This window comes from Coloeus monedula (genome assembly GCF_965178545.1).
Source record: "Coloeus monedula genome assembly, chromosome: 11".
NCBI classification, from domain to species: domain Eukaryota; kingdom Metazoa; phylum Chordata; class Aves; order Passeriformes; family Corvidae; genus Coloeus; species Coloeus monedula.
In genome coordinates, this window is record NC_138791.1 from 14,656,090 (window position 1) to 14,684,037 (window position 27,948).

The window sequence follows — 27,948 nt, forward strand, 5'->3', positions numbered from 1 at the left end:
CACAAAATCCCAAGACTTCTTGAGAAAGGGAGAGGCTCAGGATTTGGGGCAGCTCATATGACCTCTGAGTCTCTTAACAAGGGTGTCTTAATATCCCTGCCTGTTATCTCCTCCCCTCATTTGAGAGTTAATGAGGCATCTTCCCATCCCAAGTGAGCTCCAGCTATACAGACCCGTTTCTCCAGACCTCACAGGCAGGGCAAACATTTACCTAAATGGAAAAATTAACACAGTCCTTCACTGCCATAGGGAGAGTCCAGCAGCTCTTCTCCAGCACAGGGAAACTGATGCATGGAGCAACCACAGGCAGCACCCAGCTGTGGCTTCCCCACAGACTTCCTAAACATCAGACAAGCCCCAAGCTTTTGTGCTCAAAACAGTTCAGGCTGAAGTTCTGCCTCTTTCTCCAACTTCTCTAACACTGTATTTTGAACTAAACAGTCCCAGCAGCCCCCAACCAGCTGCTGCCCATGGCCTCAGGTCCCATGGATTTCAGTGACAAGAGGGCATCTCTCCAGACAAAACATTTCTGCAACTTCCCAGCTCTTCCAGTCACTGCAGCTGAAAAAACCCCAACCTATCAGTGGGAATGAACTGCAAAGACTGTGTTACCTGGGTTGAAAAGGAAGCTTAGCAAAAGCTTTTACCTGCCCACTGTGGTGCAGGAGGAGGTGAAGTAGACATGGGTACCTACAACATTGGGAACTAAAAGTCTGAAGACTTGGTGCCCTGCAAGGACAGTCAGGGGATGCTAACACTCACTTGACACAACCTGTTGTGGGAACAGCTGGCTTGAAGATCAACATCAGGTGGTAGCAACAGAGCTGGCAGAACAGTAATGCCAGGAAACCAAGGAGGAGAGAAATAATCCAGCAACCAAACTGGTTGCATCCTACAGATACAAGTCCCCCAGATCCCAAAGGCCATGTGAAGAGCACTTTTAGCCACCCAGCTCCATAAAGGTCTGCAGGAGGTGGGGAAACACTGAGAGGACGGAGGAGTTGCAAATCAAGACTCTTCTCCATCTTCCCCATCCATCTTCTCTTGTCTCCCCACTCAATTTGCTCAAGGCAAGTCAACTTTACAGTGTTGCTTAATGTGTAGTTCCCCCTTGACCCCTGCAGTGCCCACAGCAGCAGCTGTGAAGGTATCCAGGATGGCATTGAAGCTTTTATGACGAAGCCCATTTCCACTCCTGGAAAAATTCTCCTCTCTAGCTGAGTTGTCCAGGCTGGAGACTAATTTTATTTTAAAAACTCAGCCTTTACCAATGCAAAAGCTATTCTTGCTTAATTAAAAAAAGGAAGAATATAAAAAGAACTATCTCCAGTACTGCCAGTTGCAGCCAAATATGAGCAAGAGCTGCCTTGGAGGATTTTCCATTTGCTCTGTTTCCATCACAAATCAGGACCATCCCATTCAAAAGCAGGTAGAACATCTCCCCATGGGTTCCCACTTGCCCTGTCCCCATATCACTGCTTCACTGAGGCATGGCCTGAGGCAGCCTCCAGGCTGCTCCCAATCCTGCTGTCTGTGGTCTTAGGCACCACATGGCAGACAACAACCATCAGCACACCAGAGGCAGACCAAGAAATTAGGACAAAACACAACACAATGCACAAACCCCCCAAATTCCTCATCTGATCTGTCTGGTGCCCCCTTAGGCAAACAAGGAATCACAGAACCACGGATCAAAGCTGTGGCCAGACCTTGCAGCAACATCCCTGGATGAGAATGAAAGCATGACCAGCCTTTCAACCTGTGGCTAAACCACAGTGGGGGATCTAGGGTGCACCACAGGCCATTTTGGGGGTGCACCCCAGTGCTCTGCAATGAACACAGGTCCCTGCTTGGGCTCCAGTTTCTTCTCGTGAGCTGGGTAAGAGCTGCAGGGTGTTGAAACACCCTCTTGACCTGAACCACACTGCCAGGCTGCTCCCATGAGCCACAACCCCTGACATGAACTGTGAAAATTCTGATGCATAAAGATGAGTTAGCTAAATTAAAGGATATTAATAACTCAGCAGGTCTCAGAAGAACTCTCAACTTGGATCTCTCAGGATATTTTGCAGAAGATTCAATAATTTTTTTCATAATAAGAGGTTAGAGAGAAGGGGGCAAAGTGCTACACCTATGTGAGCTGCAGATCAAGCAAAGGGGAGAGAGGTAAGAGGCAAAAGAAGCTGCAGTGAGCCCCAGCCTGTTTCCCACCCATGCTACCAGGAGAAAAGGAATCCAACAGGCTGCTCCCTCACATCCAAGATGACGGAGGCAGCCTGCCAGCTCCCAGGCTTACCGCTACTCTCAGCATATTTATATTAGGGTTGGTTTTTTTCCCCTTCAAGGTCCAGCTCTTAGCATACAGAAACAATAACAACCACATATTTTTCCCTGGTCATGGAGAAAAAATGCAAACCACTAGTTTACAAGTTGAAGAGAAGAACAGGCTCAGCAGCAGCAGTAACAACCCTGAAGCTGGTGGGCAAACAATGCTGAAGCCAAGCTCATGATTATAAAAGGCAGAAGAAGGTACAGGATGGGCAGATGCAGGGACTGTGGACACCCGAGAGGGTTTGGTGTCCCCCATGGCAGGACAGCTCCAACCCCAAGGATCCCAGAGACCCATGGGGCCCCTGGATGATGGGGTTGGGGCAGGGGAGGTAGTGGAGGAGTAGGCACAGCAGGCCCCTGACAAACTCTCCCTCTGGGCTCCCCATCCAAGAGCCAATGTGAGTCTGTGTGACAAAGTGCTGCCTACCCTGAGGGTTATCTTGCCAGATTTTAGTGATAGCATTACGTAGCTTTTCAGCCTAACAAGATGCAGAGCTGTATAGAAGGAGGTTCTTTCTGCTTTGTTCTTAACTGAATGATGAAAATTCCAAGCCTGGGGGTTCTAGAACCCTGGATCCAAACCCAGCTCTCCACTGAGAAACCGGTCGCTGTTCAGCATGCAGATCTTCACTGTTTTCTCAAGTTTGAATAACCCTGGGCTCTCCACAGGCAGTATTTATCTTCCTGCCCGTCTCTTTCCCCCATCCCATTTCAGGCTTGCAACCTATCACTCCAGACTAGCTAAACTAGGTGGGTTCCCAGAGACCTGCCCCAGGGCTGTACATGCTATTTTAAGGGCCTTCACCAGTTTGTATTTGCAGCATGACAAGCAGAACCACGGGAACCAGTAAACATGCTTCAATCCAAGTATATCCAGGCCATACATCCTGAAGAGAAAACCTGGCTGATAGGCAAAGTGCTCAGAAGCAAGATGAGCTAGGCTGAAAATTGTCACTATTTCAAATGTTAAGGCTCAGACAGTGTCCCATGAAGCAGGCAATACTGACCTGCCTGTGAAAGCAAACACTGCCAGCCTGATTTGTGCCTGTGCTGGCTGAGCCAGAGCCATGCTGCCAACAGCAAACACACAAGGCTGGGTCATTCTGTTAAACCGAGTCTGGCTGGCAGAAAACACACAACGGGAGAAGATTAAAATATGAAGCAAAACATAATCTTGTTAGCTGCAGACAGTTTTACTTCACAAATCTTTATCACAGGCTCAAGCTGGCACCCTTATAAACACAATGCAGTGATGCGAGACATGTAAGTGCTCCCACAGCAGGCAAAATAATTGCCGAATGAAAATAAGTCAGATAAGTTACAAGATAAGAGAGCTAAAACTGAAAGGATGACACTGCATCTGGTGCAAATAATTATTTTGGCATTATTCTGTCCAGCACTAATCCTCAACTGCTCGAAAAGATTCAATCACTGTTGAGCACCGCCAAGGAATCATGACTAGAAAACAAAGAGCAACTGGATTAAAATCTTTCCATGGTCACAGGTCACGTCTGTGCCACATCTGCTTAAAATGTTCCTTCAAGGGACAAGAAAAAAAAGGAAATTGGACTTGAAAAGATTGCACTGAAAAACAGAACCCCCAGGTTGCAGTTCTAGGTTGGTTTACAGTTTGGCATTCTGGCAAGAACAACAAGGACTTAGAAAGATTACTTAAAAACTTTCTATTCTCAGGAAGGCAAAACCACCAAAATAAACATCCGAACGGCAATGTCCTCATTCACAGCCCCAGCCTGCATGCAGAAAATGTGCTTCTAGGGGCTGCATTTACCAGAGCAGTACAATTAACACCAAGAGATGAGGATTTTTAAACTCCTACTAGAGTCAGCTGAGCCTTCCTGATTATTTTTAAAATGAAAAGTCCATTACAATAGCATCAGCATTTCTCCCTGATATCCTGCAGCTGCAGAAATGCAATTTAAGAATTAACCTTTTACAGCCATAAACACAGAGAACAGCAAAGGCTGGAAAAACAGCACAGCCCCTCACAGCTCACCACCACCAGCACACTGAGCAAAGTTATTACGCAGCTCCGTGCATCCATGGAATGCTCCTTATTCCTCCTCCTCCTCCCTTCTACCTTCTATCTCCCCCAAAAATCCACGACAAATTTGAAGTCGCTGGCCAAAGGAAGTTCCTTACCTGTTCCCACTGGCAATGACAGCGCGGGAGGGAAGAATCTCTCGTGCTGCCCAGCTGTCCTAGCTGTGACCGGTGCCTCTGGGCTGGAGGGCTGCTCGCAGGACCAGCCGGAGCACCGCAGTGCCATAAAGCATCCCTCACTCCCGGCTCTGCCCAGCGCCAGCGGAGCCGCCGCTCGGGGCTTTGTCGGAGCCTCTCAGAGCAGGCACGCACTGACCGCGGAGTGTTCCCAAAGGAAACCTGCCCCGGAAAAACGTGCCATTCCTGCCCCGCGTCTGAAGCTTTCCCGTCAATTGCCTCGCTGTGAAATCCGGCTCTCAGAGGGTGCCTCCCTCTCTGCTCCCAGTCCGAATGAATCCAGCAGCTTCCCCCTCCAGCCTGCCTTTCACTAACTGACCCTTGAAGGTGGCAAGAGGATGTCCAATTTGCTCGCCGAGCGCAAGGCATTAACGAGGAGCGATGCAGCCCGTAGAGAATAATTGGCGGCGCGGGAGCGGCGCGGGGCTCTGCTGTTGCATTGCTCTCCTCTCCTGCATGTTAATGAACAATGATGTCAGCAAGCCAAAGTCACCGCATACCGCCCGGACCGGCGCCGCGGCCCGGCCACCCGCCCCTGTATTTACATGGAAATCAGCCCACTCTCCGAAATCAATAAATCCTGTAGGCGGCTTAGGCAACGGAGAGGGGGAAAAAATCCTCCTCGCTCACTTGCGTGTTTCAAAGAGTTGGCTCCATACCAGCAGCCCAAACTGAATGGTGTGAAGACACTGATTATCCTTCCCCCCTTATTTGATGCTGACTGAACCTCAACTTGCTGTCAAACTTCAGGCACCGCTTCTTAGGTACGTGGGCAATTAATGCAATGATCCGATGCCTCCGAGCAACGTATCGTTTTTCTCCTGGCTTTCAATGCCCTCTTAATTATCTTCTACAGTCGTTTGCTGTGATTCCCTACTGGTTTTCAGATGCAGCATGTTTGTGACCAGCAGGGCTAAACATTCTGGGAAATACAAGCTATCAGCGTGGCATTTTGCTGCATATTTTAATACATTTTCTCTCACACGGCCGCGACAGATGAACGATTCACACCCTTTTATGTGTGTCTCAGGTGAGTACTGCGAGCCCCAGGAATGCAGCACCTCAACAGGGATACTAAGCATATTTCCCCCGTGTTTCCTTCCCCTTGGAAAAGAAAATGCAGAGAAGGAGCTACACTGCCAAATCTCTTTTGCTGTTCTTTCAGTCCGTTGTTTGGGAATTCGGTGGTCACAAATGAATAATTCGAGTCAGCTGGAGTACAGCGTACTTCTCAGTTTTTAGCACTTGCAAAAAGTGAGTCAAATTCAAAAAACCAGTTTCTGTGGATTCAAAAAACCCCCACAGAAAGCAAATGAAACTTTCCCAACACACAGTGCTTCTTGTTGAGGAATGCACCTGATCCCGGCAGCTGGGCTCACAAACTGCAGATTGAGATGGAGACTGAAATGCACTTTAAACTCTGGGTGGGACCCCGAGACAAGAGGCCGTGAGCTACCAACCTTTGGGATAACAAAGGACATGAAGATGGGGGATGCCAGCCAGGTAAACGGATACTGAGACACTGCAGGAGCTGGGAATTGCCGACCTTTTGGGTAACAAAGGAGTTAAAGACCAGTGATGCCAGTAAGGTGGATGGACAGGAAGAGGAGAGCAGGAGCCGAAGACAACTAGAGGTGAAGAGCGAGACTTGAGCCTGGGTAGACTGTGAGAGGATAAAAGCCCAGGAGTTCCTTTCTTGGAGGGTTCTTCTCGGAGGCACCAGCTCGGGCTGTGTCTGTGTTGCTGCTCCGGAAATAAATGGCTTTATAGAACAGGACATCTAAGACTCTGCTATGGGAAACCTGGGGCTGAACTGGTGAGGAAATGTTGTCTGGCTGTGAGTGGGGTGTGCGGGGAAGCCAAGTGGGGCTCCCGTTGGCTCACTGGAGCCGCTGCTGTGAAGGGACTTTAGTCCCAGAAGTCAGTCCCTGGCCTTGGGAGTGTGACTCCCAGGGAGTCTTGTGAATGGCCAGACTGGGAAGTTTCCTTAACCTTCTGTTGCATGCTCCTGAATTTCGAGGCCTGACTCCAGATTTCACAGCCCTTGATTCTGGCAATATTAACTATGTTTACAGAACACAGGAGGATGCAGAAACTACAGCTGTGAGTCTTTCTGCAGCCTAAAATGACTTGAATTATTATTATTAAGGCTCATAAATTAGGTTTAATTACATGGAATTACACTCAAAATCTCAAGGGTGAGATCTTCAGCTGGGACAAACCAGCCCAGCTCCCATTCAGAGCCTCCCCAAGTTACTTGGCCAAGTGGGACAAACCAAGAATGTGCAGAGATCTGAACTCTCTTATTTTAAGATTAAAATAATTAAGTCTGAGCAGCAAGTTCAAGAGCTGAGCACTGACTCTTAGTGCATCCATCCAGCCAGATCAGACGTTCCTTTCATAGAGCAGGGGCTTCTGCTGGAGATGGCTGAAGTGCTGAGGATGGTCTCCTTCAACTCGTCCAACTACAAAGAACTTGTAGGAAAAATCTTCCCTGATCCTTCAGCTTCCCAAACTGGCCCATTTTGCCTCTTCCAGCCTGAATCAGTGCTGCAGGCAGGCTGTCAAGCTTGCCTCTCTATGGTTAATGTGCCATGGCCCCAAGATAATTTACTTTTCCTCTTGAACTCAGAACATATTAATTACAACACAAAGGGAATGAGATGAAACTGAATTGGGCAAAAGCAAATAAAGAAGCCTGCTTATAAAATGATAATGTTGAGCAGAAATGCTGTAGAGCAGAAATTATGCATGTTCCCTGGAAACATATCCCTAAAGAGTGCAGCAGTGACTTGGGGCTACAAATGGCACAAGGAACACATCCTGCTCCATAGGGCACATCTTGCAGGCACTAATTTTCACCCAACACATGAGTAAAAATGTCTGACTTTACCTGCATTAACTTTCAAGGAGGAAAAGCCCTTTAGCTGCAAACACTTTGGAGCAAAGTCTCTATTCTTGCTTCAAGTGCTGTAGGAGCAGGACTGTCAGCCGGCCTTGCCCTCAGGGGGAAGGTTGACATGGCACGAGTGTCCAACCCCACACTTCTTGTACAACACTCTGCGCAACCATCTACAGCAGCTTTGATCACCCTGCACCAGCCTGACATGATCCCACCCCAGGGCACGTGGTGGTGTCATCCCCACACAACCAACCATCCTCAAGCTGAGTTCTGCTTGGCTTTCTTGGCCAACTGATCATCTGCACAAAGGGATCACACCAGGAACCACAAACTGTTCAGTCTAAGTTCATCCACAAAGAAGAATGGGTGTGAGAATCATGGACTGAAGTAAAAGATTAGTAAAACACCAATGTCTGTAACACTTCAGCTGCAGGGCTAGCTGCGAGCAGAGGAGCTTTGTGTCTCCAAGCAGCGTCTCTGATCATCATCGCTCCTGACAGACTTCTTGTTCCAATACCTGCAAATCTAAATATCTACAAAATCCAACGAACAGCGTCTTCTGAGACAAGAAATCAGATTAGAAGCTGTGTAATGTTTGGACACACAACTGTCTCAGGGAAATGGAAATGAGCCTTCCTGCTTTGAAAGCTGCCAGTTTGCTGGCAATTGCTCCATATTATTGTTACCTACTGCAAGGCTTGTGAAAAGGTCATGCATTGGAATAACTCCAGAAGGCACACAAGATTTGTTGACGGATTGTGCACATTATGCAGGTGAAATGGATGTTTCATTAGGCAGCAAGGAGAATACTGAGCTGGTGGAGCACATTATCAAAGGTTAGGTGAAGGACTTGCACCATTACAAGGATGGATGCTGACAATTGCCAGCAATGAAGAAAACGACCAGAAGTAAAAAGCTACTAAAATAAAGATCAAGAGCAGGAAGCCCCTGCTTCTACGCAGGGGTGTAAGATGGACAGCTCTGCTTGTAAATGTAGCACCATCTTTCTTCCCTTTGTTGCTAGTTTTAATGATAAATACCCAAATGCAGTCAACTTTAAACTTTCTGCCATTCGCACAAACTCATACCTGCGGCTAATTTAACAAATCATTGGAAGAGCCCATTTTTCATAAATGCTGTGTTTTATCACCTTGATGTATTGATTGTCTGTCAATCAATAGAGTTCCACAATGTTGACTCTGCTGATGGCAATGAGCTGCACAGCAGAGCCACATGCAGCAACAGCAGACTGGTGCCCTCAAGGTCACCGGGCTACTACCCTGATGAATGTCAGATCAAATTGCCTTTCTGAATTATTTAGTGAGCATCCTCTGCTGCAGCATGCCAGGGCACTGCACAGCACTGCTACCTTGGGATGTCACAAGAGGCTTCAGACTCTGCCACCCCAAAGTGCTGCCACCCCAAAATGCTGCCCACAGGGACACAGACCATCCCTTGTACTGCACACACCACCAGCTTGTTCTGGACCAGGGGGGTTGCAGGTCCCCTTCACCACCACCAAGCCCATCCTGGATCATAGCCACAGGCATAATAATAGATGACTTTCCCATTGCTCTTTCTGACCACGGAAATACAGAACTGGATACTACAGTGGTATTTTTCTGCTCCGGTCCCACACTCACCCTGTAATTTGCAGAGCAATCTCCACTGACAGAGCCAGGGCTCCCACCCCAGCGCCAGCACAGGAAGAGCCCAGTGTGGTCCCTGGGCACAAGGCAGTAGAACATAAGCAGAACACATAAGCAGTAGAACAACAGGCTGGAGAGGGCACAGTTTTACAAACACTGGATGAGAAAGGCAAGATGACTGCAAAAAGTTGTTAGTGACAGGGAAGGGAAATGACCCTATGTGGCAGGGGACAGCCCAACTCTGCCCAGCCAAATGCCTGTCTCTTCAAGAGTCACACAAGGATGTGTCCAAGGCATGGGGAAGGCTCCTTGAAGAATGTGAATCATGAAACAGAGATCAGGACTTGAAATAAGGATGAGGTTTGTTTTTTCTTTTTTCTTTTTAAGCAAGGCAGCAAATGCTTCCCCACGGCTCTCAATGCTAGAAGCAGGGATGTCTTATGTAAAAAAAAAAAAGGGATAGATAGAGAGGCAGAGAGACCAACACCAGATGCAGATCATTAATCCCAAAACTTGGCCTCCTCCACTTTTCCTCAGGGCTGCCATTTGTACCTTCACGTGCCTGCTGCCTGAGACCAACTGTGACAGACCCACTCCTCCTGCTGTCACCTCTGCTGCCTTCCACTCATTTTTGGCAGAGCCAAGGGTAAGGATCTGTGCTGTCAGTCTGCAAGGAGGACTTTGGTTTTTAAAACACCATCGAGTCCAGCAGCAGCTGACGCAGAAGGGGAGATGCAGCCCATACGCCCTGCGGCTGATTTTAGAGACAATTTTCTGTGTTTCCTACCAACTCACCCAGTGAGACAGGTCTGACCCTGGCTGGCACCCTCTGGTGCACAGCCAGAGCTGGACAGTGAGGTGTGGCCATGAGCTCATGCTGTCCTGTCCATGTCCTCTGGCAGTGCTGAACCACACAAACACAGGGATGATCAGCACACTGTGCTGATGTTCCTGAGCATCACTGCCTGGCACCCCAATCCCCTCCATGTCAAGGCATCCCAAAAGGACCCTCCTCCACTGACCATCCTCAACCCAGCACTGTATGCCCTGGTATGATATGCAGAGCACACCAAAACCAGAGTTTAATCAATCACTATCTCTTCCTCTCTCTTTTTTTTTTAATCACCTTAATGCAAGAAGCTTTAGAGAGCTTAACACAATAAGGCTTTCATTGGCTCCAGCTTCCACTCGGCACTAATAAGATTTTTACTTTTATATGTTGAAATCAAATTTGTAACTGAATGTGAACAATCCAGACGTTCCTGTGCTTTCTTCCCCTTTGCTAGCCTGATAGGCTTCTCATCTGAAGACTTTTTAATAGTGTCCTTTAATGATGTCTACAAAAGCCTCATTAAAGCACTCTATTGTAATTTAAGCTAAATAAACTCAACACAGTTATTTTTGTAATCGCATATTTTCCTTGGGGCCTTTCCACAAACAATAAAGTGTTCACTGAAAATACATTACAAAGGAATTGCATAAATCTTCAGCTTATCTGGTGGTATGTTTTCCAAAGATCTAAACCTTTGATCAGCAACAAATTAATTTTCCATTTACACAAAATAGAAGATGTATTTTCAGGATAACCAACTAACCCTGCAAGTCTGCATTGACATGGCAGCAGCTCAGGACTCCCTTGCTGCCACCCTTCTCACTGCCTGACACTGTCAGGGTCGCTGTCACATCAGATGATTTTTATTTTATTTTTTGGTTTCAAACCTGTCTAACAGGGTGTTTCGGGTCAGTGGTTACATACTGAGGATTTCTTGTCTTAAGTCACTGAGCTCTCCACTGCACTAGCCGTGTGCTGCCTGGCCCCACCACCAAAGCTGTGCACCCCCAGGACCAGGGGAACTGACTGTCTCCATGCTCAGAGGCAAGTCTTGAGCCAGCCCAGTCCTGGACAAGTGACACAAGCCTGGTTTTTACCTCCTTAAACCAGATTGTGCACATCTTCCATGGCTGCCAGCAGGATTTTGGTGCTTCCCTCACTTTGGCTGGCACCACATGAGCCCCTGCTCCCAGTCAGGTGCTGCAGGGCTGCACAAACCTCTGGCCAAACTCCCTGGACACCAGCAAAGGTCTGAGATGGCCATGCGTCTACTCCCACCCAGGAGACACAGTTGCCTGCTTTTTGTGAACTAAGAGAAAAGATCTGTTTGCTGCTTGCACCCAAACTGTGTTAAATGCACAGGGAAGTGGTAAATTCAGCACATTTTTGGATCTAGCCCTCTCATATGATGTCAGGGAGGGAATCACACATGCTGGGTCATGAACAAGAAGGGGCTTTTGCTATGTCTTCAAGTCTTAAATTTCCTAGTGTATCTAGGGAGATCAGATGTGGTCAGGAATGCACCTGGCTCCTCACCTCCCAACAGAGCAGTGGGAAGAAAGGTGCCCAAATGGGTTTTTATTTCATACCTGAGAGCAAGAAATGGCCCTGGATGATACAAAACCAGCCAGCAGATGGACTAGCACGTGCTGTTTCAGTACACCCCAAACTCCACAAGACTTCTACAATCAAGCCAACCTTGATTAAAAGAAACACCTCCAAAATAGAAAAAAATAAAATTCTGAAAAGTGGCATCTCTATCTAAGCTTGGGTGGTTTCCCAGCCCCAGCCCTCTTAGGATCATGGCCCAGTGCCCTGCATGGAATGCACAGAGCAGGTCTTAGGCAATGGCAAGGTTCCCAGCCTGTCTGTCCCACTGGTTGAAGCTGGATGGAGTTCCAGTGTCCTCCAGATAGCCTGGCACTGCACACACATGACAGGTGATGTTTGCTGTCCTTCCCTTTGTTTTAATTAGCAATAACAACTTGTTATCGTGGCTTGACATTTGTTCATACTTAGGAATAAATTGCTTCCTTGAATGGTGTGCTGACATTACAACAGGCTTTCTATGTTTCTGTTGGTTTTAGTAGCTCATAACAATCAATGAAATTCATTACTCTTGCCACAAGCACCCACAAGATGTGCCAACCAGGGTGTGGAACTCACAGCTCAACTCATGGAAGTTAAAAGGTTTTAATGTTGCCTGCAAGAAGTCCAGGGTTTGAAATTTTATACACCTGAATTACAGAAAAAGAGATGCAAGCCACTGCATTGTTTTATATGCCTAAGGACTCAACATTAAAGTCAGAGTAAAAATAATTCATTAAATATGAATTAAGTGTATAATTTGGACAGCGTTTTTAGTGATAAGCCTTCTGGCCTGCAAGTTATTTCATTCTCATCTGTTTTTAACTTAAATTTAACTTAAAAATTAAAAGGATGGTATTTAACAGCAAAAGTTCTCTGCTACAATATAATTCGTCAAAGCATTCTCACTGAAAGGAATCACTAGAGAACAGCCTGTGCCTCACCATCCTTAATGGGAATGGGCTGTCAGTTATACTCTAGTCCCATTTCTCCATGCTGTGTCAAGCCTTGTACATCAAACTCAATACACAAATCACCAGCTCCATCAAGATCATTAGAGCTGCTCAGTCTGTCAGGGAAAGGTCAGTGCATCGCTGCCTGCTCCAAACACAGCATCAATCACAGCCCTCATCAAAGACGGCCACAGCGGCAGGAGCATGCAGCTGGAAACCCACATCCCTTCCTCCTGCAGCAGCCTGTCATCCCCTAAACCTTCTTCTCTTCTTGTAGAACACAGCCAGGCTTTTATCTTATCATCGTCTATAGGGAAATGCAACTACATCGTCTGCTCTGGGAACAGGGGGATCAGGGGGAATCAGGACCTGCAGGGAGGGATTAAGACCATTATCAGGAGAGGGCTGGCCAGAAACGTGGCCACTGATTCTTACACTGGCTCCCTCCTCCATGGGGTCCCACACTGTCCCCACTCCCCGGGATGAGTCCAAGGCAGGCAGTGTCACGGGAGCATCCCTCCTCACTGTGCCAGACCCAGACCCACACATGCGGTAACAGTCCTAGGGAAGGCTCAAAGCCATCCTTTAAGATGCTGGTTGTTTCCATCATAGCCACACTGAGGCATGGCTTGCAGAGAGACCACATTACCCTGCCAGGCTGCTGCTGGCCTTCCACCAGCCTGAGCCTCAGCCGTGGGGCTCCCAGCATACGCGAACCCATGAGGGCATCATCCTGCCCACAGCTCAAGCACCAGGAGGGGTGGAAAACCCAATTGCTGGTGACTAACAGGGGACACCAGCATTATCCAATGCTACGGCTCCCACCAGACACTGCTCATTAAACATGATGAAACTGCAGGCCATTTCTTCCTCTTTTTCCCCTACCAAGCTGTGTTGAACACACAGCATTATCTTCAAAGGGCAAAGCAAACATGTTTGCTAAACATGAGCAGACTAAATACATCAGCCTTTTAGAAGCAATTATTGCTGCTAGAGACTTAGTGAGTCCCATTGTTTTGTAGCTCAGCCAGCTCCTTTGGAGTGGGCTGTTCTGCAAAGCCAGCACCCTGTGACAAGGCGTAACCCCTCCCCAGGGAAATAAAAAACAGGTGGGCATCCCATGGAGTGGGGCTTTCTTTCTGCTGAGTGTTCAATTTACAGTGTCTCCTTGCAACAAAATAACAGCAGTTTGGAGGTCAGCTCGGCTGCTGACTGAGGGCAGGGTTAGCCAGGCTCCTGCAGCAGAGGTTTGAGGCTGTTTCTGGAAAACTGTGGATGGGTTAAAGCTGGGAACCCTCCTGTGGTGTCTCCTGTCTGGAGGGGATTCCTCTGACCAGTAGTTAGCCTGGCTGCACTGGTACGGGGCGGGGAGAAAAGAGGGAAAAAGTCCTCTTCTCTCCATCCCAAACAAGCTGGGCAGCTCCAGACCAGGGTGGCTCACTTTGCTGAGATTTTTAAAAATGTGTATTTGCAGAGTCAGGGAAACATCTCCCCTTTCCATGGCCTTAATTCAGGGCAAACAGCTCAATCCCCAAAATTCCTTCTTTGTACAAACTGTGATCATTCCCTTGTGTCAGTATGGAGAAGCAGAGGCGGAGTGCAGTCGGGCTCCCTGGGGTAATAAGCACTTCCAGTGTATCTCAAAAGAGATGAGCAACCAGGGATGGCCAACCTGACAGATGGGGGAAGGAGAAGGGAAGCTAATGATACCAGCAGGACGATTGTAATTAGTGTAATAAGCAGCAATCGTAACCCAACAGCTGCCTTTCCCTCCCTGAGTGTCTGCTGCACTCACCAGCGCAAACCATGGCCAAGGATTTTGACACTTGGTGCACTCTGAACATCTCTGCTGTGAAAAAAGTTCTGACTTTGATAGTTTTCATTCCACACAAGACATAGAGCAGAGCACTTATTCCAGCCTCTACACCTTCACCTGAGTGAGCAGCACCGTGTGCTTACAGAAGGGACATGAAACTGGGTTTAGTTTTAATGTCAACTGTGAAAACTGTGCTTTGCTTGTGACTTTGAATGAAAGGTCGTCTCCTCTATGTTGAGGCAAACCTGCCATGCTCAACTTTTTGAAGTGCCTGAAGCCTCAGAAAAGCTGCTCTACAGCAAATGGCAAAACATGACAAATATAATTTTTGGTGGGCATATATAACCAACCTCCACTAATGGGTATTTGTCTAATGTCCTTCCCTGGCGCATGTTTAAGCTAAAGACCCTTGAAACACAACAACAAAGTTGACAGTGAGCCAGAAAAAACTATGTTCTTCCACCAGTTTTAGGGGTTGGATCAACATCCACAGTCATCATAAGAGTTGCAAATCTGCTGATGTGACAAGCTACAGGACCTAAATAACAAAAATACGCTGTGTCTTAGACCCAGACTAATTCTGAATCATTTCTGGTGCTCAGTCTCCAGGAGGGAATGCTCTTCTCACTTCCTTTCTGTTATCCCTTGGTCTAATGGAGGTGGTATGGGGAAGCAGTCACATCCTCAGGGTATCTGGATATTTTGGCAGTAGTTAAGGATTCAGTTCCCAATGATTTTTAGTGGGTGTTAAGACACTCAGAAAGTATCTGCTGTGAAGATGTTTGGAGGTGTGAGCTCTAAGCTCTTCAAGCAAGGGACTGTTTCCTGCAGTGCTTAAGAAAATGAGAGTATGATGACAACAAATAATGACAAGCTCAGAGAGCAGAAAATGTTTATGTTGAGGAAATTTAACCCCTATGAAAGGAAGAAGCCCAGGCTGGGCAGGAAAGCTCAGGAATAACTGCAGCCAGGAGGTTTGCTGAATGTTTCCTGACTGACCAGCTAGGCAGTGAAAAGTCAGAGGCAAGTTAAAGCCATCTACGTGAGGTGCCACAAGGCATTGCTTCATGCACAGTGAAAAACATGACAGACCAGAGGCTGAGGCCCAGTGAGAAGCTCTCTGTGCTGCATTCCTGGCACAAACCACACCACTGTCCTGACTGCCATCAGGATCTCCTTTCTCATACAAAGGACAGGGGAAAGGTATCAGGAAGCCAAGAGCATGGCTACAGTCAAACCTTTCACTTGCTGCTCTGCTGAATGGTGCCAATGGAAATCTAGTGGGGTTTCAAGTACATAAATGGATCACAGAGACATCTACATTGAATCCATCCGCTAATTGGTCAAGATTAGCATTTATTTTATCCAACAGGCAGTCCAGGTAAAGGAGGTAATTCTCTCTCTGTATATGTCCCTTTTACACTTGTTAAAAAGTAGGACAAAGCTGTCTCCTGATGACAGTAATACTAAGAGGAACTTTCCACCGGGGGAGGTGCCTGTGGGTCTAGCCTGATCTGGGCATATCACTTGCTGTGGCTGGACAGGCTGGCATCATGGACCTTCAGCCCCAAATCCCAAATCTGGCAGACCTGTGCAACTACTACAGTTTTTGACACGAGCCTGAGGCCAGTCTTGGACTCACAGTACTGGTCCAGAACAAGGCATCCTAAAATCTAACACAAGACCCCATATCATCTCAAAGGAAAATTTAAACCATCAGGCTGCTACTGCTTCAGACTTTCCATTAACACTATGGGAAATCTAATACATTTTGCTATGATCCTGTATCGGAGGATGCAATGGCCAGCAAGTAAATTCAACCATTTAAATAGCTTTACTTAACAAATATAAGAAACACTTTTGATTTACAGCATCAGAGTAATTAGATACCTTCTATGCTGTTAATGAAGCAAGCATTAACACCATTTTATCATCAGTTCTAATCTTCCTGGCATCATTTCATGCCCACAGAACACTCACTCTGTAACACGGTACCTACAGCTCATGCTGGATGAGGCCCCTGGCTACAGCTGGTTTCCAGCACTCTGAGAACTCAATCTCTGCTAATCCCAGGCCTTTACATCACCTCAGACTGGAGCAATCTAAAAAGGAGACACATGAAGTCACTTAGGCTTATCTCTCTAATTGCCTGCCTGCAAACCAGGGTTTGGTGTCAGCCACTTGCACTCCCACCAGACACAGCAGCCAGACCTAAAATATTTACCACAAGCATTTTGAGAACGGTAAGTGAAACTACTGAAATCCTGGTTACTGCTGCAACTCCAAATGCAATGCCAGCTACGAAGGATGTGTCTGGTAACAAAGCCAGCGTTCATGCCTTTCCTCTGCTGCAGCCCTTTCCAGGTCTGTGGCTGTGCAACACAGACTCCAATTCTCTCGGCAGCTTTCTTGAACTGCCCAGTGCCAACACAGTGAAAATGCTAACGAATACTGTTCCATAAATACTTAATGCACATTTTCCTGTGAGTCCTGCTGTGATTAAATAGCCACCTCATTACTCAGTACCATCTTTCTTTCTTTTTTATCTTTGCACAAAATACCAAGAGTTGGAACTATATCCATACAATCGAGCTTCTGGAAACATCACTGCATAAACCAACACCAACAGGGCAAAATCCAAACATCGATTTCCAAGGAATGCAAAGAGAAATCAAACCCTGTTAAGAGCACATATTTCCTCTGAGCTACCTCCTCCTAGGATCAGCAGGAAGAAAGGCAGAGGAAGAAAAGCAGAGGGCCCTTGCCTGCAATACATTTTGTCCTTGAGTTTAGTTTATTTGGTTTTGTCATCTTTTTCCATTGCATTTGGAGGTCCTTGTCACAATGGGGGTCCACTGCAGGCACCCTCCAGATACATGAATCCCTGCGTACCACCCTGGGGCTGGCTCTGCTCTGACATCAACTCCTGAACAGCTGCAACAGGAACTCTGCTGTTCTCCCCCATCTGCAGCTTGGAGGGTGTCCATAATTTGTCCAAGATTACACAAGCCATCCAGGACAGACATGGATCACCCAGAGACATTTGCTGTATCGGTGACCGTGGTGTCCAAAGCACAGCTGACGACAAGATCCACCATGCCTGCATGCACAACATCATGACAATCATTTAGGACTCATGACATAGAAATATTAGAGTATTGTTTTTTGGACCATTAGAATTCATGTATTTGAGTCCTTCCCACCAACCCTCAACTATTTCACAAACCAACCAAAAAGCTGCAATTCCTTTGGGATACCCAAGACCACAAGGATAATGCTGAGAGCCCAGAGTCAGGCAGGGTTGGCGGCACTGGGGTTGTGGGACTGTGTGTGCTGCCAAACGTGACACATGGGATTTCCAGCACTGCCATCCAAGCAGGTCCTGGCTGGAGTGAGTGCTGGTGCTGGAGATATATTTGTGCTGCTCCCTGTGGTTTTGCTTTGCAGGGCAATGCTCTGCCTTTCACACGGGCCACAGGAAACATTTTCTCTGAGAGAGGAAAGTTGTACAGTCCAAATTCATGTCAAACAGCTAAAAATGCAGAAGACTCAAAGAACTAAAGCTTGTGTACATCAGAACTTTTGGTTCCCCCCAAAAACGTAATTTTTTTTGGCACGGATGCTTCAATGTAACTAAAGGCCAAGCACTTAGTTCCATTTTAGCAGGGAGAGTCCCAGCTCCTCTCTCTCCAATTTAAATATGGAAGCAGGCTCATTATACAGTATGTGTTTCAGAGAGTTCTGCGCCAGAAGAGAGTGTGAAGCTAAGGCTCATGAAGGGAATATCATTAAGAGTAATAAACAGTACAAAAGCAAGAACAAACAGGCTGGTCTGAAGCATGGGCTGCTGCTACATGTATCACAAGAAGTTTCCAAAGAGAAACATTTGAGCCTCTTTGAGACTCAGGAAAAAGCGAAGCAAAGGATGGTGTCTGGGGAATACTGGTGAGGAAATGCTGGCAGCTGGAGAGGTTGCTTTTGAAGTGCTGTATGGAGACACTGGGTGGTCAACACAATGCCATGTGCTAATGCATGGGAAATGCAAAGACCACTGGCAATTAAAAGATGCTTTATCCCCTTCAGAACTGGTCCTGAGACACAACCCCAGCCTTAGTCCAGTTAATACACACAAAGGACCACTTCAACTTATTTTGTTTGTCTGCATAACACAGATGCCAGGAATAAATGTTCATCTACATCTCATTTCGAATTCGTGCTGCCAGGACACTCAGCCAGCAAGAAGTACCAACATCTCCTGGAGTCAGAACTGCACATGCCAGCACATTTCCACTGCCAGCCTGAAAGGGCTGGTTGGATTTATAGATCACCACTTCCACGAGTAAAGTGATGGTGCCATTTTGCTCAGCCTCTGGAAGCAGCTCACTTCCAGCCCCCTCAAGGCAGTTTTGCTGGGAAGGACCTGGTGGTGGCTGGCAGGATGCTCCAGCACAGTTGGCATGGTCCCCTAATCACCATGCTATCACCATGTCCGTCCCACAGAACCCTGATGTGGCAGCACCAGTGAAGCCAGCTCACCTGAGCTCTCTTCACTGACTTAAGATGATCTGCCTTCTGGAAAGGGGAAAAAAAAACCCTTTAAAAGAGAGAAAAAACAGGAACTTTTTTCCCCTTCTCTGGGTGAACAAATAGACTCATTTAAGGTGTAAGTAGATGAAGTAGCTAATTAAGGAAATAACTGATAACTAAATCAAGATCATTAGATGAAGCAGCATGTTGCTGCCATTACTTAAATGGTAGCTGAGCAAAAACACGCTCATGCAACCTGGGACTTCAAAATCTACAGACAGCCTGATCCACACAGGGAGAGTTTCCCATGTCACCCCACCACTGGGGCCAAAGCCACTGAGGAAAACACTCAAACCTCCTGGTAGTTTCCTACAGTATGAACATTTAATCATCCCCAGCCAGCACCATAGAAATCCCAAGTGAATGATTCACATGTTGAGAGAAATTTGCCATAAGCAGCAGCAGTGTCTTCTGCCCTAAGATGCAGCCCCTGCCTGTTTCTGGCAGTGGGGAGAACAAACCCTCTGCAGAAATAAAATCAAATACATTGGGCCACATGAATTTTGCTTCTGGCATCTTGTGCTGACTGTGCTCCTCAGCCAGCTGCTCCCAGGATGGACTCTGGGATTTCTCTACCCACCCCCAAGGGGTGTTTGCACACCAGTGCCACATCTCTCACGAATTACTCCACCAGTTGCACAGACAAAACATCTGCTGAAGGAGAGAAGGAATCCCAAAGCACACAAATAATTTGCAGTGCCTAAACAAAGGCAAACAGAGGATGCGGTTAAACCCCCACCCACCACCCAGCAAACAGACCCAGGAGCTCTGCCCACAGGCTGCGGGTTCCTCTGCCTCCTCCAGCAGGAATGAATCCTTGTTTCCAACTAAAACCGCAGGCTACTAACATAGCCTCCTTCTGTTTAATTCCTAAGTTATCCTAAAGCAACTGAATTCAGCCAGTTGATTAAGTACTTAAAACACTTTGTTTCCTTCAAAAGAAGCTTTTGTTTTGCCTGAAAAAAAATGGGACTTTTTCTCCTGAATTCATACTAACAAAGGCATAAGAAACCCAACATCCCAAAGCTAAAATACCGCTTTATCCTGCATTAAATACAGCTGCCAAAGGCCCAAAATCCGCATTTTGTCATTCCACATGTATCCTTGCAACAGCTGAGAAGACACACAGCACATCTGGAAACTCAGAGCTGAAGATAAGCTGCAGCCTCTTGCGGGGTTTTACTCTTCATGGGTTTTAAAGAGAGTGAAAAAGCAGGAGCAGCTCAGGGACTGGCAACAGAACTCATGTTTGCAAGGAGAAGTTTTGCTGTGTCCAGATATTAAGTCAAATATTAGCAGAGGATACAGCACAACCCTGCTCCTGTGCCTGGCCCCTGACAGCCCTTGCCTGCCCCGGACTCTGCCTACAAAGGGAACCGATGCTCGCAAAGGCAGGCAGGAAGCAAGGCTGAAAAAGAAAACCATTTCTTAATGCAAACATTTGTAGAGCATTAAAGCCACTTATACTTTCAGATGCTGTAAATGGGGTGCGATTACTTACCCCGGCTAAATAGGCATTCACACGCTGGAAAACCCCCATGGAATGGGTAAGGGCAGAGGGAAGGACGGGCAGGACAGACCCTGGAGCATCCTCAGTGATGGCAGTGCCCGGGCTGGAGGCTGCCTGTGCCCTGCCAGTGGCTGTGGTTATCTGTGGAGGGCAGGTCCCTGGCGGCTGCCCCGGCTGCTGGAGTGACGCTTGCTGCAGTTTTAGCTTATTGGTGAAAATCTTAAACCTTGCTCCAATCCTGTCCCTTTACCCAAATGTAGCTCTCTGCAGAGGCAACAGCCTTTCCAGTTTTGACTAGCGGTATGAAAGCAGTTACCTTGCCAATGTATAAATCACACAAAGAGAAGCAATAAAAAAACCACCTCCACGTTCAATTTGTTTCACCTCTTTCTCACAAAAAAAAGTTTCTTATTTACTTACTTGGAATAACAGCCATGTGAGAGCATTGAAGAAAGCCGGCAACTCTCAGCCTGTATCACCAGATCAAAAATCAGTATGGTAAGTATCAGGATGCCAATAGAAGCACTATTTGTAAGAAAGCCTACCAGTGCTGCTGTCACATGTGGGGCAGGACTGTAACATGTACAGAGAAGGTTTGCAGAAGCCGTCAGCACATGGTTCCTGAAGTTATACTGAATTTCACAAAGGTAACTACTGAATCATAAAGTGCTGCTGGCAAACAGCCTGACTGGCCAAAATATACGGTTTTCCTTTTTTTTCAGCTTGGCGCAGACATTAGACTGTAGACACATGTCCTTCTCTCCTACACACAGACCTAGATGCTTGACCCTGGTGCTCACTTTTGACACTCGGGCTACACTGGATCCGCAAGCAGCAGCTCAGAAAGCACAGGGCTACACTGTGGGCAGCTGCCTGCTGCAGGCAGTGACCTGGAAACCTGCATTCATTCGCAAACAACCGACAGGCAGGGATAAAAGCCTCTTGTGCAACTGCATGTTGCTGCACTCAGTTGCAGATGTGCAACCCTGGAGCAGCTCCAGAGCATGGGCTGGCATCTGGGTGAGCTCTGAATGTGCTCACACAGCTCCTCCAAACAAGGGGGGAGTCAGTGGTCTGCACTCCAGGTGTCCCGGCAGACAGGCAGCAGAATCCAGATGTGGGCAAGCTGCCCCAGCCCTCGCACAGGCTGGGGATTCAATGAGGTCTATTCATGGAGGAGTGAGCAGGGCTTCCAGGAACGCAGAGGAAGCATTTTGGAGGGGTATTCCCATTGTAAATCCAATAAGCCTCTTTGCATTCTAACCCCACCACCACTGCAAGCTTTAAATATAGAAGTAATCAAAACATACATTAAAAGAAGAACTTAGAACTTGGCAGTGTTAATCTAAGAACCATCCCACTGGGGAGCGGGGCTCGAAGAGCACTGGCAGCCTCAGGGAGGGCTGAGCCTGGCTCTCCAGGAACAAAGGCAGCTTACAAACCAGGTTTGCCACGTGAGAGCCTAATTAGAGACCGAAGCCCACACAGCAAACAGACAGACTACAGAGGAAATTGGAGTCTAATTTACATGGAGAACGATTACGTACTGCAACCAATTAGTGTCAAGCTGACTGACAGACTACCCAAAATATATTCTCCCCACCCTCCCCTGCAAGTCTGAGTTTTCCCTGCTGTGTTATTTAACCTGGGTTGTTCGGTAGGTGAGCAGTAGCACCTCACCACTAGACATGAGAGAGCAAATGGAGACCTTCTGAGCTTCCCCGTAACAAACACAGTTAAAGCCACCCTTGTACACCCAGTGCCAGCCTCAGCCAAGCCAAACACAGCATCATCAGAGAGCAGTGTAATGTATTTTCTTCCCTGGTCTTAAATCCTCAAATGACACCCTGAAGATCCCAAAATTAATTCTTTAGGAGAGGTGCTCACTGTTTCCTGAACATGTATTCTGCATGGGGACTTTCACACCCTCATTTGCAACCACGCAGTAGGAACTTCAGGTAAAGGCTGCATCCACAAAGTCTTTGCAACGTGCTCAGGCTGTGGGTTTTGGGTCCCAACCCATGTTGCTGGTCTCTGTCACTGGAAAGCACCATCCCACAGCATCGCTGCCGCTACTCAGGACCCTCAGCTCCAGGTACCTGCTCATGAAACAGCCCTTTCCTCTCTGGCCGTGCTGTTCCCCATGCACTGGCAGGACCTTTGCTGCTCTCTGGGGAAACAGGGAATCCCACTGCTGCTGGAGGGAGCCATGTGGACACAGAAACTCCTCCTTGGCTGGCACAGCAAAGGGGTGCCCATGGTCCCATCAGTGCCTGTGCTGGGCAAGGACATCACCTTCATTCAGTGCATCTCTCTTCAGCTGCCCTGAAAGAGGACTACTTCATCACGCTTCCCAAAAGACAAGCCTGCTGCTAGCTCTGCATAAAACCTGCCCCTTCTCCCTATTAATTAGTCCCCAAACTGATAAGCAGACTAAAAACTCCTGAAGTGCACACATGGAACTGACCAAATGCCATTTACCTTCATTTTACTGTTACAAAAGAAACAACTCATTCTATCATTTTTTTCCTTCCCAGCACCATGCTCATTATTAACAGGACTGACTAATTGCTGTCCTCTCTTCCACACCCTGGCATGTGCATTTGGAATGCACAATGACAACAGCATTTCAATACAACTTGCTGTGTTATTCTTCACAAATTCCTAAGTATGGTCTGTCTGAGCAGCCTCTCTGACTACTCAATCAGAAAGCTCTTCTGTACACATGCTCAGGCACACAATGACCACATTTTGGATATTTGAGACCAGACAATCAACCCTTCCTTTGAGAAACACCAATATAAAACATATTTAAAGACTTTATGAGTCTTCTGCATGGATGAGATAAATAATTTTTTTAATCTCTGCAGGCTGCATGGATATATGGCATTTTAAAGGAAAGTTATCCTATGTAGCGGGTTTTGTTTGTAACCGGGCAGAAACACCGATTTAGTGTAGTGGTTTGGTCCAAAATATTCATTACTGTTTACCTTCTGTGAGATAAGAATTAGGAGAAATGCAAAGCAGGCACAAAACTTGAAAGAATATAAAGTTTATTAATAGAACTAAAAGAAGGGAAAAAGAAAAAAAAAATCATACCACATCTTCAGAACACTTCTCCTCCCCCCACCTTTCTCCCTTCTCCCACTAACAATGTAAAAAGACAACCCTTGAGATGTTCAGTCTGTTTACCACTTCCATAATGACCTTGTTCAGTTCATTTAGGAAGAGGAATCTCTCTTGCTCATACTATGGAGACATTATCACAACGAGCCAGCCACCCGGGTTGGTTCTCTGCTCACATCATGTGAGAGTCCCCTCCCACGACTCGCAGCTTTTCCCACAACTGCTTCCGAGGGTCCAGTCTTGAGCTACTGGGGTACAATTTTAAGGTTGAGCCATTCAGAAACAAAAGCTCTCTTCACCCATCTCTGGGAGCATTTTCATCTCTGAGAATAGAGGCCCTCCTCCTTTCCTGGGAGAAAAAAGCATCTTCATCTCTAGGACTATCTCTGGGAGCATCTCTAGGAACAGAGGTCTTCTCCTTCCAATTTGGAGCAAGAGTCCTCATCGCTTCCATCTCTCCCTGTTCAAACTTCTCATCAAATTACAGCTGCTTCAGCATTTGCTTATTCCAGCACAGGTGCTTTTGCTCACAAGTACAGTTTGAATGCTCCACCCCCCATGCTTTCATGAAATTACAATGGGTACTCTGATATATCATAGTCCATCACCACCATAGCGTTACAACAGAATTTCAGCTTTAAGCATCTCCTCTTTCTCCTCCCTCAGGTTTTCAGCTCTTCACAGCACTAAAAGGGTTAATCTCACCCGGGCCTTGCAGCTGGAATTTCGCTTATCGCTGTTGGTCATATGATCTTTGCCGGGCAGCGGTGCAGCTTCATCTGAATCTTCATCTTCAGCCTCACTGGAGAGGGGGAGTGGCCCATCTGCACGTAGCAGGGTGGGGGAGGGTCGTGGGTGGAACAGGGCCCATCGGCTCCAGGACGGCTGTGGCCCAGCCCAGCCCAACCAGAGCAGGTCCCGGCAGGGCCCGGCAGAGCTGCTGCCCAGTTAACACTCCTCTGGTAAGAGAGAGAGCTTCCCAGGGTTTGTCCATTCTTAAATGTGGACCACAGAGGCAGTCAAAATTCTAAGTGGCTTTAAAAATTGTCCATATTCAAACTGGCCAGCTGATAGGTTCTGTCAGGTCATAGAGAAGCTGTAAGCACCTCTTTGCAAGAACATCACTTCTGGGACTATGCTTGCTAACCCATGACATTCTATAAAGAAAACTTGGAAGAAATGCTTGGTGAAGTTTTATCTAGTAACTGTTTGATAATATCTGGAGATAGCCAGGACCTCAGATGGGGTAAAGCATCCGCAGGAATCCTTTGAATTTCAGCTCACTTCACATCAATGGTGCTAAATAAACTTACACCACAGAAGCCCCATCAAGAGAGGTAATGCAGGATCATCCCACCTGGGTTTCCTTCGGGTACAGACACCAAATCCTGGTGGCTCTGGTCTCCCTCTTGGTTAAATTAAAAGTCTCCATTAATCACCAAGTGGATGCAATGAAAATGCACGTGTGCTCATGCTCCTCAGAATTAGGCTGTTAATCTGCTGCTGGTGCTCCTGGAGTTTATCTCCTCCACACCTCCCTTCTCCCCCAGGAACTGCCTCACTGCCACTTTATCTGCAGCTCTAAGGACAACACATGATGCTTTGTTTTTAAATTCCCCTCCAGTGCTACCCCTGAACCAGCTCTTCAGAGAGGGGGGCTCCACCAGCTGTAATTCCCATTCATTCCTCTTATGATTAACAGGTCAGCTCACTCCACCCTGACAGCAGTGGGCTTCAGAAGTCCAACTCTATCAAAATTATCTATGCATGAAATACAATCATTACAGGAACAAACACCTCACTGAGACTTTTATCAGCTGTGTGCTTCCTGCTTGCTGTTGTGCCACTAATTTAGAGAGGCACAGGCTTTAGAGAGAGTGGGGAAGGCTTCAGCCTCATTGCTCTGCAGTGGCTCCAGGCACAGGAACCTCTCCTCTGTGCTGGGCAAGATGTTAATTATAAAGCTGTGGAGGCAATCACTCCTGGAGAGGGGCAAGGGCAGGTCGGAGTGCAGGGAAATTACAGAAACATGGGGAGTGTATCCCATTAGGGCTGGTGGGAACTACATGCACTGATCAAGGAGGTGGGCTTCCCAGAACACATTCTGAAATTACCAGGAGGGAAGGGAAGGTGAGAGAAAGAAGGAAAAAAGGAAAAAAAAAAAAAACTAGAGCAGCAAAATAACCCTCAACAACAGCTGAGACATCCTCTGGCTGCCTGGGATCGGGGACAGGAGAGCCGCCTCCTCCCTGCAGGCAACACATGCTGGTGGTCACTCAGGGGAGACCCACAGAGATAAAAGGCAGTATGACCAGTTGAAAAATGCTTGTAAAAACCCTAATGGTCTCAGGTCCTTTTAAGCCACCTCAAGCACTACTAAATCACTTTTACTTGCTTTCCGGTGGATTTTCCTTAGGTTTAAGCTCCCCATGTTTACACTGATGCACTGCACATCCCCGTGTGCAGGTCAAAGTCTGTGTGGATCCACCAGCCAACCCACAATGCAGGCATCACTGCCACGTTCTGCAGGTCCTTTTTCCTCTCATCTTCCCACTTTTTTCACTGGTTTCAACAGGAGAAATGAAGAAACCAACTTAACAACATCTTCCTTTCAATGTGCACTATTGGGAGCTATTGTAGTAATAAAAACTAGAAGGAAAGGCAAGAACTTGCATTGCAACCACTGTGCAGCCTTGCAGTCTTGACCCTGGAACTCCTGACAATGCATCACCACACATTATTATGAAATATTCATATTAATCCCAATTGTAAAGCTCTATGTTCAGCCAATTACACTGCTTGAGTGGCTGAGTGCTCCTGGAGACCTTTGTACTCTCCTTTTTATATTCTTTTTAAATGCTCTCTTAGGGAAAGGAATGGTTTCTGCAGAGATCAGCCACCCTGCTCCTTCCAGCCTCACCATGTGTGTATAAAATGTTCTTGGCTGCTTTCAAACACTGCACATTAATCTGTGCAATGGAGCCTGTCTCGTTCAGCATTCCATCATTTCTCTTTGAGACGGGTAAGACAGAGCTGTTCCACTTGGCATCACATCACCTCCCTGCCTCCTTCCCAGGTTTTTTTTTGGGGGGTTTTTTGTATTGCCGGAATAGCTCACAAGCCATCACCCCTGGCACATCTGGACCTGGAGAAGAATATATCGCTGTAGCAGTCCACAGATATATGAGATAAGCAGGGTGCTCAGAAACAGGACTGGAAGATTATGGTTTTAGCACTTCAAATTATGAAAAATACCAGTGCTCCCTTCCTGCAGCTTAGGACACATTACTTCTTTCTCCCCCAGCCAGTTCTTTGCCAATGTCTTAACTGGAGGGACAAAAACTGTTTCTTGAGTTAAGGGCTGCTGGAAACAAACCCCAGAGAGGTCTTTGAGTGGTGATGACTGGGCTTTGCTTGCGACCAGTGTGAGCACCATTGTCCCACCTTGACAAGCTCTTGCACTAATAAATCAGAGCATCTCCCACACACAAAGGGTGATCTGATACAAAGTCAAGTATTTTTACTAACCCCACTCCTGGGACATGGGTTTTCATGCCTGCCTGCCCAAAATTTACACATGTGAGGATGCCTGTTGCTCAGGCTACTGCCAGCCAGGCACCTCACTGGCTGCTTGCATGTGCGACCACTACCACACCTGAAGTACCTTCTGAACTACCCATGTGCCACCAAAGCCAAGACTAGCAAATCATGACATTTCTTCAAGTCTTTATTAAATACTAAAATGTTCTGTAGTTGCAGCCAATAGGGTTCCCCACAGAGGAAGCTTCAGCTGCAGCCTTCTCTGCTGGGAAGTATAAACTTGGCTGCGCCCCACACAGAAGAGATGCATTCATTGCTGGCCTGAGTGGTTCCTTGCCACGAGTTATGGAAGACATTCCCCTTCTTCACCCTACTCTCATCACCTCGGGTATTAAACTCCATGGAAACACCTAGAGCCTGAGGAATGGAGCAGGAGCCAAGCGGAGAAGGACCACAGACCTCCTTCACGCCCAGTGCCAACTGCTTGATCACACCTGGGTTCACCATGAACGGGATGAGTGTCCATAGATGGGGCTTCCCAGATGGGCAAATGGATGTAAAGGATAAAAGCTGCCTAAGGATGCATAGGCATTCTAAACCCTGCCAGCTGCTAGTAATCCAGCAGCCACAGGCATCTGCAGTACATCTCGTGTTTTGGAAGCTGCAGTGGGAACACCATGCACTTTCCCTTATTTCCAATTATCCCTAAATCCTTGGCTCCCGGCATTTCCACAGTGATTAAACACACAGTTCTCAACACTGAAACCCCATAAAAACAAAAATCCATATGGGGAGTGTCCCCATAAACTGGCCGATACCTGCCAGCAGCTGTAATCTTGGTGCCATCAGATCTGCACAATAAACAAGTTCATTTTAC

At 47.1% G+C, this 27,948-nt stretch overlaps 1 protein-coding gene across 1 annotated transcript in view; it reads right to left on the minus strand.

Annotated features, from left to right (window-relative positions):
* PRICKLE2 (prickle planar cell polarity protein 2) overlaps positions 1 to 27,948 on the minus strand; it is a gene marked incomplete at both ends in the record, with an annotated part of 107,373 nt that overhangs the window by 35,670 nt on the left and 43,755 nt on the right. The gene's annotated exons all lie outside the window — the stretch shown is intronic.